Source organism: Perca fluviatilis, chromosome 16, assembly GCF_010015445.1.
Source record: "Perca fluviatilis chromosome 16, GENO_Pfluv_1.0, whole genome shotgun sequence".
NCBI lineage: Eukaryota > Metazoa > Chordata > Actinopteri > Perciformes > Percidae > Perca > Perca fluviatilis.
The window spans coordinates 1,370,414-1,382,855 of NC_053127.1; positions in this window are offsets into that span (position 1 = coordinate 1,370,414).

Consider the following 12,442-nt stretch of genomic DNA (forward strand, 5'->3'; position numbering starts at 1 on the left):
AAGTGTTTTACGTGGGCTTCTCAGTTTCTGGTCCTGTTATTACAGACACTGAACTAACCACAGACACTCATCTGTCCTGCTGTTATTACAGACACTGAACCCAACCACAGACACTCATATGCCCTGCTGTTATTACAGACACTGAACCTAACCACAGACACTCTATCTGTCCTGCTGTTATTACAGACACGTGAACTAACCACAGACACTAATATGTCCTGCTGTTATTACAGACACTGAACTAACCACAGACACTCATATGTCCTGCTGTAATTACAACACTGAACTCACCACAGACACTCATATGTCCTGCTGTTATTACAGACACTGAACTAACCACAGACACTCATCTGTCCTGCTGTTGTTACACACACACTGAACTACCCACACACTCATCTGTCCTGCTGTTATTACAGACACTGAACCAACCACAGACACTCATCTGTCCTGCTGTTATTACAGACACTGAACTCACCACAGACACTCTCATGTCCTACTGTTATTACAGACACTGAATCTAACCACAGACACTCATCTGTCCTGCTGTTATTACAGACACTGAACTAACCACAGACACTCATCTGTCCTGCTGTTATTACAGACACTGAACTAACCACAGACACTCATATGCCCTGCTTGTTATTACAGACACTGAACTAACCACACAACTCATTCATGTCTGTGATAAACAGACACTAGAACTAACCACAGACACTATATGTCCTGCTGTTATTACAGACACTGAACTAACCACAGACACTCATATGTCCTGCTGTAATTACAGACACTGAACTCACCACAGACACTTGCTATATGTCCTGCTGTTATTACATACACTGAACTAACCACAGACACTCATCTGTCCTGCTGTTATTACAGACACTGAACTAACCACAGACACTCATATGTCCTGCTGTTATTACAGACACTGAACTCACCACATACCTCATCTGTCCTGCTGTTGCATACAGACCCTGAACTCACCACAGACACTCATGTGTCCTGCTGTTTTACAGACCCTGAACCCACCACAGACACTCATCTGTCCTTGTTATTACAGACCCTTGAACTCAACACAGACACTCATCTGTCCCTGCTGTTATTACAGACACTGAACTAACCACAGACACTCATATAGTCCTGCTGTTATTACAGACCCTGAACTCACCACAGACACTCATCTGTCCGCTGTTATGCTACACAGCTCCCACACGGAACTCACCACACACAATGTCCTGCTGTATTACAGACACTAACTCACACCCCATGTCTCTTTATTAAACACTACTGAACTCACCACAGACACTCATCTGTCCTATAGATTACAGACCCTGAACTCACCACAGACACTCATCTGTCCTGCTGTTATTACAGACACTGAACTAACCACAGACACTCATATGTCCTACAGTTTATTACAGACAATTGAACTAACCACAGTACTCATCTGTCCTGCTGTTATTACAGACACTGAACTCACCACAGACACTCATGTGTCCTGCTGTTATTACAGACACTGAACTACCACAGACACTCATGTGTCCTGCTGTTATTAAAGACACTGAACTCACCACAGACACTCATCTGTCCTGCTGTAATTACAGACCCTGAACTCACCACAGACACTCATCTGTCCTGCTGTTATTACAGACACTGAACTCACCACAGACACTTATGTGTCCTGCTGTTATTACAGACACTGAACTCACCACAGACACTCATGTGTCCTGCTGTTATTACAGACACTGAACTAACCACAGACACTTTATATGTCCTGCTGTTATTACAGACACTGAACTAACCACAGACACTCATCTGTCCTGCTGTTATTACAGACACTGAACTAACCACATACACTCATCTGTCCTGCTGTTATTACAGACACTGAACTAACCACAGACACTCATATGCCCTGCTGTTATTACAGACACTGAACCTACCATACACACTATCTGTCCTGCTGTTATTACAGACACTGAACTAACCACAGACACTCATCTGTCTTGCTGTTATTACAGACACTGAACTCACCACAGACACTCATCTGTCCTGCTGTTATTACAGACACTGAACTCACCACAGACACTCATGTGTCCTGCTGTTATTACAGACACTGAACTAACCACAGACACTCATCTGTTGTGCTATTACAGACACTGAACTAACCACAGACACTCATCTGTCCTGCTGTTATTACAGACACTGAACTCAACTACAGACACTCTATGCCCTGCTGTTATTACAGACACTGAACTAACCACAGACACTCATCTGTCCTGCTGTAATTACAGACACTGAACTCACCACAGAGACACTCATCTGTCCTGCTGTTATTACAGACACTGAACTAACCACAGACACTCATCTGTCCTGCTGTTTATTACAGACACTGAACTAACCACAGACACTCATATGCCCTGCTGTTATTACAGACACTGAACTAACCACAGACACTCATCTGTCCTGCTGTAATTACACACACTGAACTCACCACAGACACTCATCTGTCCTGCGGTTATTACAGACACTGAACTCACCACAAGACACTCATATGTCCTGCTGTTATTACAGACACTGAACTAACCACAGACACTCATCTGTCCTGCTGTTATTACAGACACTAAACTAACCACAGACACTCATATGTCCTGCTGTTATTACAGACACTGAACTAACCACAGACACTCATCTGTCCTGCTGTTATTACAGACACTGAACTCTACCACAGACACTCATCTGTCGTGCTGTTATTACAGACACTGAACTAACCACAGACACTCATATGTCCTGCTGTTATTACAGACACTGATCTAACCACAGACACTCATCTGTCCTGCTGTTATTACAGACACTGAACTAACCACAGACACTCATCTATCCTGCTGTTATTACAGACACTGAACTGACCACAGACACTCATATGTCCTGCTGTTATTACAGACACTGAACTAACCACAGACACTCATCTGTTCTGCTGTTATTACAGACACTGAACTGACCACAGACACTCATATGTCCTGCTGTTATTACAGACACTGAACTAACCACAGACACTCATATGTCCTGCTGTTATTACAGACACTGAACTCACCACAGACACTCATATGTCCTGTGGTTTATTACAGACACTGAACTAACCACAGACACTCATCTGTCCTGCTGTTATTACAGACACTGAACTAACCACAGACACTCATATGTCCTGCTGTTATTACAGACACTGAAATCCAACACAGACACTCATCTGTCCTGCTGTTATTACAGACACTGAACTCACCACAGACACTCATATGTCCTGCTGTTATTACAGACACTGAACTAACCACAGACACTCATATGTCCTGCTGTTATTACAGACACTGAACCTTTTTCGTGCTTTTCGGCCTCCCTCCCGTTGATTTCTATGCTCTAACCTGTCTCCTATAACGTTCCAACAGTGAGATTGGGTTGTCCCCTCTAGTGTGTGTGCCATTGGTTGAACTGTGTGTTTGTTGTATCAGATATGAGCTGCTGGTGGGACCTGGTCACATGGAAGCCAGGGCTGTGGCTGCCCGGGCTGAGTTCTATGTCTGGGATAATGTCTCCATCGTCCTGCATGTGGAGAAACAGGTAAGACACACACACACACACCACACACACACACACACACACACACACACACACACACACACACACAAACACACAACACACACACACACACACACACACACACATATACACACATACACACACACACATATGGGCCGTGTTCTGCATTATTACAGTGATTACCCCATAATTCTCTGTGTTAGGTGCTGACCTTTGGAGGCCGACTGAGAGAGAACCCGTGCGTTCTGCAGGAGAGGAGCGGTCCAGATTGCTAAGATCTTTGATGACTTCCCAACAGCTGATCAGCTTGTTGTTGAGCTGTGGCCCCCCAACACTCCCCACTGGAGACAGATGAAGAGCCATGACCAGCTGGTCCTCTTGTTGGGTCTCTGTGAATTATAGACAGTGGTCTAGACCTACTCTATCTGTAAATGGTAGAGTGGTCTAGACCTACCCTATCTGTAAATTATAGAGAGTGGTCCAGACCTACTCTATCTGTAAATAATATGAGTGGTCTAGACCTACTCTATCTGTGAAATTATAGAGTGGTCTAGACCTACTCTATCTGTAAATAATAGAGTGGTCTAGACCGACTCACCTACCTGTAAATTATAGAGAGTGGTCCAGACCTACTCTATCTGTAAATTATAGAGTGGTCTAGACCTACTCTATCTGTAAATTATAGAGAGTGGTCTAGACCTACTCTATCTGTTAATTATAGAGAGTGGTCCAGACCTACCCTTATCTGTAAATTATAGAGAGTGGTCCAGACCTACTCTATCTGTAAATTATAGAGAGTGGTCCAGACCTACTCTATCTGTAAATTATAGAGAGTGGTCCGAACCCTACTCTATTCTGTAATTATAGAGAGTGGTCTAGACCTACTCTATCTGTTAATTATAGAGAGTGTCCAGACCTACTCTATCTGTAAATTATAGAGAGTGGTCTAGACCTACTCTATCTGTTAATTATAGAGAGTGGTCCAGACCTACTCTATCTGTAATTGAGAGTGGTCTAGACCTACTCTATCTGTAAATTATAGAGAGTGGTCCAGACCTACTCTATCTGTAATTATAGAGAGTGGTCTAGACCTACTCTATCTGTAAATTATAGAGAGTGGTCCAGACCTACTCTATCTGTGTATTGTAGAGAGTGGTCCAGACCTACTCTATCTGTAAATTATAGAGAGTGGTCTAGACCTACTCTATCTGTAAATTATAGAGAGTGGTCTAGACCTACTCTATCTGTAAATTATAGAGAGTGGTCCAGACCTACTCTATCTGTAAATTATAGAGAGTGGTCTAGTCCTACTCTATCTGTAAATTATAGAGAGTGGTCCAGACCTACTCTATCTGTAAGGTGTCCTGAGATAACCTCCTGTTAGGGTGGGACTCTTATGAATAAAGTTACATTGAAATAAAACACAAACATACACACAGACACACACAGACACACACACACACACACACACACACACACACACACACACACACACACACACACACACACACACACACACACACACACACACACACACACACACACACACACACACACACACACACACACACACACACACACACACACACACACACACACACACACACACACACACACACACACACACACACACACACACACACACACACACACACACACACGAGGGAACACATTGGGAATGATTGAGATTGTCTCTCGGCACAGCTACCAGAAGACTTCACACTTTCAGACAGGTTGCTCACGTCACACCTACGTCTTCAAGCTCAGTTTGAGGCTGCTCAGTAACGTCAGCCAGCACCGGAAAGAGACTTCTGACATCATCACTGGTCTCAGACCAGAGACACGGGGCTGCCCAAATGCCGCGCTTGTCGCTACGGCGCTCCACTCTATTCCTCTGGGTGACGCTGTTTAACTTCAACATGCCCGCGCGCATCCTGGGAAGGTGGTGCTGCATCGGAAAAAACGCTGGTTCAAAAAGCTGCCGACGCCCATCTTTACGCAATGAATCTGTTGAACGTGACGCGACTATCCAGTAGAAGTAGACCAAAATCTTCTAAACTGACCTTTGTTGATCTGAAATGAAGACAGATTCAGCAACTGCACGGTCTATTTCTCTCCTCACATGTTTTGAGAGAAATGTTTCGGGAACTATTTTAGTACGATATAGATCGTATTCTCAACGAGCCGCCATGACAGTTTGGCTTTGAAATTCTCGAACAGCCAGACCCACGGACGCGTCGTCCAATTAGCTGCCGGTCAGGAGTAACCAACCATGGCTGTAGTGATCGCGGCACCGCCACCATTCAGTCGTGTCGGACATATGGATCTGTACCATCAGACACTGTTTCAAAAAGTCACCACATGAAAGATGTCTAATGTACTGATCTGGTAACTTTGCACCGGTAGCATTTTCTGGTGCTGTTGACGGCTGATGCAAAATACGTTGTTGAGAATGTAACTTTCTAGCAGGTCCCCCGCTTTACTTTTGTTCCTCTTCACTGTATCTTGAGAATTATGGCTGTCAAACAATAACAATTTTAATTGCAATTAATCGGCCAAATATCTATAGTTAATCATGATTAATCATATGTTTTATCATATGAATAACACTTATTATTTTGCATTTCAGAACTGTTTTTAAGTCCACATTGACAATGGAAAGCCATCCTTACCTGTGTATCTTGATTCCGAATCAAATGAATGCAAAGAAAGTTACTTTATGAACTTGGCCTTTAAGATTTGTAATTGTTTATTTTTTATTTACTGTAAACAAAAGAAACATGTGTGAATTATTATCATCACTAATCATTATTGCACAATTCCTCTAAGTACCTAACCTAACTGAGATGTAACACTTACACTTTGCTTACACAGTACAAACTAAATGGTCCAAAACCAGATGCCACAGCAGGACATTTGTAACCTTTACATTTTCCTAATAAGCAATGTAACAATTCTCCTGGACAGAAAAGGGTGTGGACAATGTCCCAAATGACAAAAACAGTCCCAATTAAAACAATACAAACAACACAGTCCTAAAACCGTATGCTGATATACAGAGTCAATATAGTGTGCAGTAACTCCTATGTAAATAATGTTTATTACTCACTGACGTCCAGTGATCACCGGGTTAATGAGACAGCGTTGGCACTTTGCGCAGTTCCAGTGTGGCGGCTTCTCCGGGAGTACAGGCTGTGTATGGTGAAACTACTGTCCCCCGACAACTTTCATTATTGGTAAATGATGCAAATGTTTTGTTTCATAATGACGACGGAGATCATTCTCTTTAAGAACAGCCCGCGCTTTGTTTACAGATAAGACATAGTGCCGTAGACTTGATTTCACTTAAAAATTTCTGGTGTTGCCAACTATTTTAAACTTTCTCTTGTCAGTGTGCCAATGCCTCATATGATCCATGTTAGCGAAGCTTCTCCTCAGCCCTCTTCTTCACTCTTGTCATCATAAAGATCTGTGCTGACAGAAGCTAAATAGGGCCCCTTCGCCCCTTCTAAACCTATAGTTAAACTGTGGCCAGATAGTGAACTGCAACTGACCAGAGCGGGCCAAAAGAAATTGTGCGGGGACAAAGAGACCACTAGCGGTGCCAGGACTTTGATTGTAGATGGGCCTCCAGAAAACTGGATAGGCCAGTTCAAATAAGCCAAAAATAACGGGTTCCCCCTGCATACAGACACTAACGCTAACGTTAGCCTAACTATTAGCCTACTACTTGCCTTGCTGGTGAGAGTGGTGGCTACGGGAGGACTTGATGGGGAGAGGGCGACGGAGCAGGATGGTAACTCGTCACTTGTAACCGCGGCGCCTAAAATAGCAGGAGTTTCCTCCTCCTGCTCCTGAGCGTTCCTGCTGAATTTAAATGAAAACGAGCTGCTTTGCTTTGCTTTGCGTCTCATATTAGCTAACAGCTCCAGTCTCTGTCTGTCTCACTGAGCTTGCTTGAAAATCTTGCGGCAAATGGCATTCATCTCATTGGATCACTTGCTGGTTACGATGCAGCCTGTGGGCGGGCTTAAAAGTCCACGTGGTGGGGTAGAAGCCGTGCTGATTGGCTGAGAAGCTTTCACTCAAAGCTTTCCTCAGGCTGCTTATTGGATGAACTGCTAGAATGAAAATCACTCACTACTCACTATAGGCCTGGATCAAAATGGGGGCCGGACCCACCTGGGCCCAATGGTAGCGCCCGGGTGGTTGAGACATGATATTCTGACCAGCGTGGGCCAAAAAAATTCTTTGGCAATTTTGCGCGCGAGCGCCCCCTTAAATGGGCAGCTCTGGTCCAGAGCAACGTATCAAGCACACAGATAATGGACCCAAGAGGCAAGACTCAAAGTGTAAAATACAATAGTTTATTTAGACTATATACAGACGATCTCGCACTGGGGAGAGGGGAAGACAGAACTTAAATACACAACTAAATTAGAAACAGGTGTAACACATTAGGGCGGGACAAGTAATCACACAAGCGGGAAAAAACTAACAGGAAGTAAAACAAGAAAACACCAGGGAGAACAGAAAACCTTCAAGATAAAACAGAAAATTTAATACAAACTCAAAACGCACGAAACATGACACAACGGGATCGGGTTTTTTTTTTTATATAGTGTCTTTGCCCCTACATCCCTGCTCACACTGCAAACATTTTTCTGCACAACCCACAGAAAGCCATCTCTGTTTCTGGTGATAATTAAATCCATCTGGGTGTTGAGAGTCACACTGCAGAGCCCTGAGAATCAGAAGAGCATGTTCTGTCAATGCAAACTTTTCTTTGCTTGATAACCCGTGCTGTTGTGTATTTAAGTCGTCGTGTTTTGTTGTATGCGGGAACACCAGCCCTCAGCTGCATGCTCTGATGCAAATGATGTCCAGGTACTGAACACCTGGACACTGTGGGAGAGAAGGAAGAGACAACAGAGGGGACTGTATGATCGTGTGTGTGTGTGTGTGTGTGTGTGTGTGTGTGTGTGATTTCTGTAACGAAAGTAAAGAGTCTCATTAAATTATGTACCTGTTCACGGTTGAATCACGTTTGGGTTTATGGGCATTATAAAGACATCACAAATATTCTCACTGTCAGCAAACATTCCCCCCATCTAAACTGCCCCACCCATGTTTGACTAGCTAACTACAACAATAGCACCTGTTCCCATAGCTCAAAAAGCTTTTCTTCGCCACCTTGTCCCACACATACACACCACTAATTAAAGGCATACTATGCAACTTTTCCCAGCTTTGGTTCTTTTCTAGTAGGCGTTCCAGTGGAACTACAGCTGTAGTTCCACTGAGACTACCTGTAGCTGGATCTGAGAGGGAGATTCAGACCTGCGTCCTGCAGTCCTCCAGACCTCGTCTGATCCTGGTGGTGTTCAGCGTCGGACCGTTCACCAAAGAACAAGCTGAGGTTGTGAAGGCAGTTGAAAGAGTCCTCGGACCCTCAGGAGTTTGATAAGTGTCAGCTGGTCTTCACACATGGAGACGCCTTTACAGGACCGGTCTTTGGAGGATTTCATCTGTGGAGGTGAAGAAAGTTCATCGTACAGTGAAACATTTTCAGAGAGAAGTCATCTGAGAGGAGCCCGACCAGTCTCCTCTCCTTAACCTGTTTGTTTGTTTGTTTGTTTGTTTATCACAAACATCTATAACAGTGGTTCTCAACCTTTTTGAGACCAGTGCCCCCTATTCATTATCCAGCTGCCTTACCGCCCCATCAAATAAGATGTAGGCTAATTGCCCTAAATATTAATGATTAGGTCATATTATTGTTATGATAAATATTATCATTCTAATAATAATAATAATAATAATAGGTCCTATTTTTGTTGGTACTATTGTTATCAAAAGATAAACAATGTTAACGCTTAATATAGACTATACATTTCTCGACAAGACAGATTCATAATGCTGCCGTATGGAGTTTATATAAGATGATGCTCTGACGTCCCGGTCCCACAAAGGCACGCACAGAGCTACGGAGAAACACAGAAGAGAAGAAGAGTTACGGTCCGGTCGTCTTGCCAGTCGCCGGGCGTAAACTGGCAGGTTTTCATGTTGCAGACTTTACTTTTGCAAGTAGTTTAAAGTGTAAACTTGTATTGTTGTGATTCGTTGGTGTCGCTTTAAAACAAACGCCCCAGCGGCGCACCTTAACGCCCATCTCCACAACAGCCCAGTCTCACGGCAGTTCGTGAAATGGTGACATTATTTAATCTATTGATTCGTATAGCACGTGTCAAACTCAAGGCCGCAGGCCAAATCTGGCCCTCGCAGTTTAGATCCGGCCCGCATATCAATTTAGGTTCCCCAATAGATTTAGCCCCACCTAGTTTTGCGCAGGAAACCAAAAAAGACGGAAAAGCCTTTTTAAACTGTAAGTATGTTACCCTCAAAGCAGAATTTGGCAGATTTTCAGACTTTGAGACTCAGGAATTCTCCCAGAAGCAGCAGAGTTTTCATATTTAGGCTGTGAAACAGGTTGCTATAAAAAATTTATCATTGTTTAGCTTGATTTTCAAAACTCTATGATGGCAAAGGAACTTTTTATGTCAACATAACTGTAACTGTAAATAAGAAAGCTATATGAGACATGCAGTAATACAGTCAAATATGTTTGACTTTGATTAAATAAAAGTATGTCAATAAACTCTAGATGTCATGCCCCTGGTGTGATTCTTATTTCCAAGTATGGCTCTTAGTGAAGTTTAGTTTGACCCCTGGTGTACAGGGACACATTTTTCTGTTATTTATCGTGTTGGTGAGCACAAATTTTAAAGTATTTGAATAGGTAGTCAACGTGATAACTGCACGATTATTTTCCTCGCCACTGTCGCAATGCTTGCTCTTGAGGGAATTACTGTAATTGTTGGGGCTTTGTAAATTATAGAGTGTGGTCTAGACCTACTCTATCTGTAAAGTGTCTCGAGATAACTTATGTTATGATTTGATACTATAAATAAAATTGATTTGAATTGAATTATGGTAGCGAGTAGTACTGAAAAGCCAAAAATCCACATGCAGCCCAGACGCATGGCAGTTCGTGGAAATGGTAATCCTAATTCATGGTGACCACCATGAAATAAAGTAGAAAATTGTTTCCGATACACGAATCACTAGATCAAAATAACAAACCTTAATTCCGTACCGAACTGCCGTGAGACCGGGTTGTTCCACAATATTACTTCCAGCCCCCATCCTCTGAACGCCCCCAACGGGGTTGAGAACATGCTCCATTTGATCGCAAAAGAACATTTTGAGAAACTGAAAAAGTATATACTGTAATACTAATCAATCTAATAAAATACTGTACTAAACCTTGAAAACAAAACAATTTAATAAAAGCAGCTAACCAAAGAGTTCAGATATGTTTCTGTTTATTTGTTCAATGAAATCAATAAAAACAAACTGATCAACAGATTTATAAAATATCAGAATCATGTTGAACTCATGACAACAGAATACAAAGTTAAACGACTTCAGAAATCATGTTTATGAATTATTGATCAGAAACTTAAACTTGTTTATACTGTTAAAACTGTTACTTAGATATAACTTTATACAGTCAATGTGAAATCATGTGTCAGATTTTATAAAATGAATATCCAATAATGTGACATCATTTATATTCTGTTATATCTTAACTCTCTAAAAAAGACATCAGAAATATGAGAAAATTTGAAATTCATAAAATTCAGAGATACAACAAATTATTGTTTTTCAACATTAAAAACATTATAATAATGAATATATTGATTATGATATTTTTCAGTAGAAGCTTGAAATTAAGAATCAATAACTTGTAAATATTGAAACTTTTACAACAATAAGTGATCCAAACTAATGTATAATATGATTATATTGACAGTAAGTTATAAATGATGATTCAGCTGATTGAACAAACACACAAGAGGTCAAAGGTCAAACCAAAAACAATATTACAGTTAACACAACATTAACACAATAATCTATTACAAAATACACAAACCAAATCTAATAAAATGAAATGGATTATTATTATACCACTTCCATTATCCACAAACTCTTCCTGAGTTATGAAAGAGGGCAAACTATAGTAGGCAGGGCAAATCTTCAACAACAAAAATAGACAGATGCAGAAAATAAAGATAACAATATCTGCATATAAAATTAAATAACAAAAAGCCAGCAAAATAATAAAACAACAAACCAAGCAAATAAAAAAATATCTTGAAAACAAGTTTATATATGTATATTACATGCCTAACATAAAGGTAGCTCACATCGACAAAGAAGGAAATCAAATATGGTCAACCACACAATAATATAATAATATAAAACCTCATGATAACTCATTTAAGTGAAGGTAAGATTTGACTTTCTTATTAAAATGTGATATAACAAATGTTGTTAGAACCAAGCCGTGAATCAGAGAAATAATTGGTGGGATCTGGCAGCTTTCAGGAAGATGCAGACTGACGTGCTGCAACATGTTAACTCATCTTATCTCAAATCTTTGGTCTGAATGAAATTAATTATTAATTAATAATTAATAAATGGTCTTACAAACTGTTATTTGGTAAGGGACTATGGTACAAAAGGACCTTAGAGGTATCTGTTGTCAGGGAATAAATGGACTCCAGAGGTAACCATCCTGCCTGTTGTCTATTAATTCCTGTTAATAGACACTTAGTTAACCTCTTGTCCTGGAAAAAGACAGGTTTTATGGAGATATTGGCAGAGATATTGATGTGTCACTGATGGAGGACTTTAGTTTGGATGAATAATTTTAATTATAAGTGCAGAGAGGGTCAGTGGTTACTGATGGTTAATCTACAACAAGAACAAGTTACTTAGTTTATATGAT